Source organism: Rhipicephalus sanguineus, chromosome 8 (genome assembly GCF_013339695.2).
Source record: "Rhipicephalus sanguineus isolate Rsan-2018 chromosome 8, BIME_Rsan_1.4, whole genome shotgun sequence".
In the NCBI taxonomy this organism is placed as follows: Eukaryota; Metazoa; Arthropoda; class Arachnida; order Ixodida; family Ixodidae; genus Rhipicephalus; species Rhipicephalus sanguineus.
In genome coordinates, this window is record NC_051183.1 from 85438266 (window position 1) to 85444629 (window position 6364).

The window sequence follows — 6364 nt, forward strand, 5'->3', positions numbered from 1 at the left end:
GGAGGAGCCTTTCAGCCTCCATGCGAGCTATTTCACGCTCATGCTCCGCCTGTGCTGCTAGACGTGCCTCCTCTCGATCTTTCGCTCTCTGGTCCCTCATTTCTTTTTCCTCAGCGCTCACCCATGCCAACAACGACTCTCCACTCAGCCCCATCTCCTTCCCTAGCTCAACTAGCTTTCTCTTCTCGTCCAGTCTCGTCTGCCACACACAAACAACGTGAGGCTCTCAGATGTAATGCGAGAGCTTGGTCCTGTCTCGCGGACGCCAGAAATTGTGATGGTTACGGACGTTCGTCACTATGTTTGTTGATGATGGACGAGAAAGGATTCGTCTAGGCGAAGAAAAGAAGCTTTATATTGAACACTAGAGAAGATGAGAACGATGGTAGGACGAAGAACTACATATACAGCACTAACTGTCAATCATCACGCGACATGTGCGACAGTCATGAATTAGTAGACAGAGAGTCCGGCTAGGCTACGACAGTGTCCGATTCGTGAGAACAAAAACGCTGTCTCACAGTTTGTCGTCCCAGCGTCGTCCCAGCCTGATGCGGTCGTCGACGTGCGCGAGGACACAGGTGGCACGGCTGGCATGCTTGACGGCACACGGATGCGCTACCGTGTGTAGCGCCGTTGGGTCGGACGTAGCGGCCAACCCAGCAGTACAGGTCGCAACTTCCGAGGACCCGTGTCAGGCCACGACCCGCGAAGACCGCCCCAGGTAGGCCTCGCCCACGATCCTGCCCTCGGCCACTGCACCCAGGCAGGAGCCGTTCAGCAGGCCTCGTCCTTGAACAGGCCACCGGAACTGTACCTTGGACCGGCTACCGGCCCTCGACCCGGCAGGCACGTACTGCTGCCACGCCCGCCTCAGGAACATCGCCCGGAGCTCGTCACCTCGCGCGGCGCACCGCTTCGTCCCCTTCGTGGCCTGAACCCGCGAGCCCTTCCCGCACGTTTTCGTCTCTTTCTTCTCTTCTTCCTGTTTGGTTGTCGCCTTCGTGCCACCTGTCCTCCGCTCGTCTTCTTCAGTTTCGGCTTTCGCGGTTCTCGACACTTTTTAGTCCTTTTAGTCACAAATCATGCCTAAAATACATCACTTTTGTGTCCTTTCCTTACAATAAGAAACGAGCTGCCTGCTGCTAATAAAAATAAAAACCTTATAAAGAAAACAGTTGCAGACGCCACATCCTTCTCCACTTGTGTACGCTAAGTACCCTTGGGCTTCAGGAAGCTTCGGGACTGTGTGGAAAATTCACAAAACACGGAATACCGCAAAACGGCTTGTTGCAGCTCTTGCACCAAAAGTGCGTTTCCTTTCTCAACATGTTCGCTTCTGATTTGTCTTCATCATCACTGGAGAAGCTGCTCAGTTCACGGCCATCGCTCTCTTCAGTTCCGGAGACAAGATAAACATCTGTATACGAATCATCATCACTCGAAGAAGATGACGAAAATGAAAAACTTCTTTTTCGTGTTGACGAGCCAGCTATGCATGGGTAGCCGCCACCGCATCCATCTGTTCATAAAAAACCGTGCTCTTTCCGCAGAAGAAAAATATATTATCAAGTAAATGCTGCCATCTTGTGGGTTACGCGCAATCTAAGCTGTAGACGAGCGCTTCTCGTCCTGAACGCTAGAGGGGAGTACCTATTCCGCTAGGATGAGCTTTGCTCGACCAAAGCACTTTTGGGACAGTTTGGGCAGGACGAGCTTTGCTCGTCCGAAGCACTTAAGGGGCTAGTGCGAGCGCGTAGATCATTCGAGGTACTGTATCCTAGCATTGCTTCTTCAATTTATTCTTGTGTACTCAGAAATACCACATTTTCCCACCTTCCAGCTATATAATGGTTCGCTGTTCATCGGGTTCGCTGTCAGAAGTGCTGCAAGTGTTAGACAGGAGCAGCTGCAAGAAGGCAACTCATCAAAGTTAACATACTATGTATGGTTTGTTTAAAAATAGGCCAGAAATATTCATCTGGTCAGAATATATGTACGCTCCTGCTTCGGCAAAGACGCTGAAAGCGATGATGCGGCCTAGCACGAAGAAGCGTTGACCTGATCAGGGGCCCACGTGGCAAGGGGTAGTTAGCGACGAACATGTGCGGTTTCTGCTCACTAACAGTAATGGGTGCATCGACGGTCGTACGAGCATCAACGCTGCGGTGGTAATCTAAGTTCACTGGGCGACAGTGAAGGCGAAAGCAGAGTTGGCGTTGACGGTCAGCGTTCTTACCAGTCATAAGCTTCTGAAGTTAATAATCAGGCGGTCGTCAGTGTCCTTGAAGCGTGGCATTCGGTCGGATGGCTCTTAGTCTAACAGAGGGAATATGTGGTGTCGAGTACGGACAGTCAGAGATGGGTTCCACGAGTTTAGCTGGGCGGTAGAGACGCTCGCGAATAGATTTCGCGAGCACCATGCGTACATGCTGGTGAAAACCTTGCGGGGACAGTTCATGTAGGATAGGAAGCTCACGCAAAACACAAGAGTGCCACTCAAATTGACGCATCTGCTGTCGCAGATCGGTGGTCGTCGGTGAAGTCGGACCACTTTCTCCTAAAGGAAACTCGGAGGTTCTTAGCCCAAGTGTTGGCTAAGTTTAATAATAATAATATTATTATTCTTTTTATTATTATTATTATTATTAGTAGTAGTAGTAGTAGTAGTAGTAGTAGTAGTATATAATGAAAATATTCTTATTGATATTATCATTAATTTAATAGCGAAACTCTATTGGCCGGCGGCAATCTGTCCAACTCGAAAAAAACGCGGCACGATGACGTCGCCGCGCGTTGCTTAGTAACCGGTTGCATAGTATGCGCCTGCTTTGCTATCCCATACAGGGTTCCGCCCCCAGCAGGCCTGGACACTCGCGCAAGTGCTCGAGTGTCCCGCCTGCCTGGACACTGCGCGCAAGTGCTCGGACACGCCAGACGTTACATCATGGCAAACTGCGCATGTGCTCCTGCGTATTAAAAAAACTCTGGTGCGTGCCAGTGTCACGTGGCGTCAGCCGCAGCTAGGTGAGACCAAAGAAGGTTTAACTGCTGGACTTCACTCGTCCAAAGTAGTCCGCGACGTAGTACGGCCAATACGGCGAGAGGAGACTGTACGGGACTCGACCGAAACTTGGCATCACTTCGTGTAACATGGCGTCACTTCGTACGGCCAGAGCCAGCTAGGAACCGATCAGCTCCGCTGTGCCTTTTGCCTTGCGCCACTAGTGAAAGCTCCGCCTAGTTTTAGGGGCGAAGCTCCTTATAGCATCACCTGGTCGGTCGTCGCTCCATGTGGCGTTCCCCCGTCGTCGCGTCTCCCGTATCATTCAATTGATGGCGCTGTCCCACAGAGATGTGTGCAATATGGTGGTTGGGTGAATGCACGCTAGATGGCGTTATAGGTGCCGCTGCTCTCAGATAGCCTGCTGCTCCCGTTATCTCTCATTCTCCTTGATCGTCGCCTACGTGGAGGAGTGCGCTTGCCGGATCATGCTACTTGGTAAACCATGGACGACGAGGAGCTCCGGGTGCGGAAGGCCGCTGCGTCTCGTGCTCTTCGGCAGGATCTAGAGGTGCGAGCTCGCGAGGCTGCCGCCAGGCGAGCGCAGCAGTAATCAAAACGGCGTATCGCTTTGATTACTACTGGGCGAAAACACTGAACATTTCATGGCGTAACCATGATTGCTTCAGGAGCTTCGCCCAAACTCTTCATCATTCACCCGTGGATATGTTGTAACTTTTTATTAATATTACTTTTCTTATGATTATTTGATTTGCATAAACACATACGCAAGGACACAGAGGAAAGTGTTGGAGAGTGGGCTGACTTCTGCCATCTCTAGGGGATCAACCGCTCGCTACTATTTCGGAAGGAAAAAGAAGAGCTAGAGGACAGGATGATAGAACGAGAATAAGAGGCAAAAAGATAGGAAGGTAAAGAAAAAAAAAACTGACGATGATTTTGACAAAATAAGTAAATACACCAGAAAAAGTCACCGTTTCGCCGCAACGCGAAGCAGTAAATGCAATAGCAACAAATTAGAATGTCACACGAAGAACGACAAGCAGCTCAGTACTTGCAACGCGCCACTCGAGCGCAAAAGGACTGGCGAAATGAACATACATAGGACGACCGCGAACGAACAACGGTCACAGCTCGACATTTGCAGCGCACTGCTCAAACACAAAGAAGGGCACTCGAAAAGAACGCACAGGTACACACAGGACGAGCGCGAACTAACTGTTTCGGTTTTTACTTCTTCGTGTTTGAGCAGCACGCTACACCCCAACGATCTTAAGCCTGTTTCACATGCAGCGATTTTGCTCCAAGAGCGGAGCGGCTGCCGTCGCGGAAGCCCAAAAACAGGTTTTTTAGAGCGACCAGTGGACGCTCGCAACGCCAGCGATCGAGATCGCCGGAGTTGGAAAAATTCCCTAGCGCCAGAGCGTCTGCCCAAGGTCAACCAATGATCAACCAATGGGAGAGCAGTGACGTGCGGAGCACGTGACTGCAGGGGTGGGGTTGAGGAACGGGCGCGCGCGCGCGCCGGGAGGAACTCGGTTTGCTAGCAGACGACATCCGCAGCAACGAGCTGGCAGTGTAGAAGTGCCGTTCTTTTCCTTTTGTTGTCCTCTACGGCGCTTCTGTCAAAGCAGACAAATCGTTTGCACGTGTCATTTTGTTCTTTTGCATTTTTATCGAATCGTGGCACCAACATAGGTCCGGTCAGGGGGACCCTACGGCACTCCGCACTTGTAGCTCGCAGCATATGCTGCTGTTTTTAAAGACGATAGTCTTTCTTGGGGAACTTAAACGCCGAAATTTTGGTCTGTCTTTCTGTCTGTCCTTCTGTCTGTCTTTCTGTTTGTCGGCACGTCCCTCGATTCAGCCACTCGGCCAAAGTTGAACCACTTGCCCAAGGGCCAGCCATCGTGACGGCTGACTAGGTTCATACTTGTGTACATTGTTGATCAAAAAGCAAACATTACGCATATCTGAGGCGCAACATCACTAGGTAAGTATTAGACGGTCTGTTCCTTTAACCAGAAAATACATAGATACGCAATTTTAAAGACCTTGATGGTATGCGTTTAACGTTGAGACTTAAAAGATTGCCACAGCTGAAGCGATCAGCGGTCCAAGCCGAGCAAGCGCGAGCGCCAACAACAACCGTCTTCGTCTTCTTCTTTCGCAGGAGTTCTTGTCTGCGCCCTACCATGTTACAAATCACTCCCCCGCGGAAAAGGAGCCATCCTGGCGACCTAAGGAACAGGTACAACTGGTTGGGTCATAATGCGGCTTCAGTCGATCGACGTGAACAGTCTCGCGGCCGCGACGACGGCGGTTCGTAGATGATTGAACAGGCTCAATCATATAGTTAACTGGGGATGCTTGACGTAGGACACGGTATACGGGCCTTCGTACTTAGGCAGTAGCTTTGTGGAAAGGCCAGGAGCGGAGGAGGGAACGCGAAGCCACACCAACGTTTCAGGCGAATATGACTAAGGAGGCAGGTTTTCGTCGTGACGGTCCTCCTGGCCCTACTCGCCCTACAATGTTACAACCCTAGTTTCTTAAGGTGAGCTGAAAATGCGACTGCGCTGAAACTTGTCTTCCTCCGTGCCCTCTGCACAAGCTCATGTTGTGTTTCGGTTTCGGTTCAGTATTGCATTGTACGAATGACAGGGGGCGCCGCTCTGGCATTCCTGTTTTACCCAGGCGACGTGTAAAGTTTGTGGAGAGTACTCGTTGAGTGGGGACGTTTCTTCTCCTTCGGCGCATCGCGCCAAACAGCGTGTTCGGGCTGGCCGGCGTCCCCACCGGTCGCGTTGGTCACCGCCGGTCTTCGCCTGCCGCTGCGCCGGGACTACCAGCCCGCAGCACAGCACTCATGTTTCCCGACGTATTGCCAGATGGCCCATATCTCACGCAGCGCCTCTTCTATCGTCTTTAGACGACATTTGCAGCGAAGCACGCAGATACGCGGCCAATTTTTTCTTGTTTACCACTCTGGCCCAGCACGTTTGCTGTTTTCTTTTTTTTGAATGGTCACGGACCCCGATGACGACAAGTGCCGCCTTTTTACTGGAATACCCATGGGCAAAAGAGGGACGAGCTCCTTCACAAACACACAATATCAAGATAGACGCTCAAGATAGGTGAAAATGGGATACGCACACACCTATGTTGAAGTGTCGCACATGTGTTGTTATCAGTTGCTTAAAGCTGCGTAACGATGGCAACAGCACCGTGGGTATTACCAACACCAGATATGGTAACCCAATATGTCCGTCATAATGGAGAACGCACGCACGTTTCACGAACCCATGTGCATCACTCTAAGGCAAAATTACCCCGAAC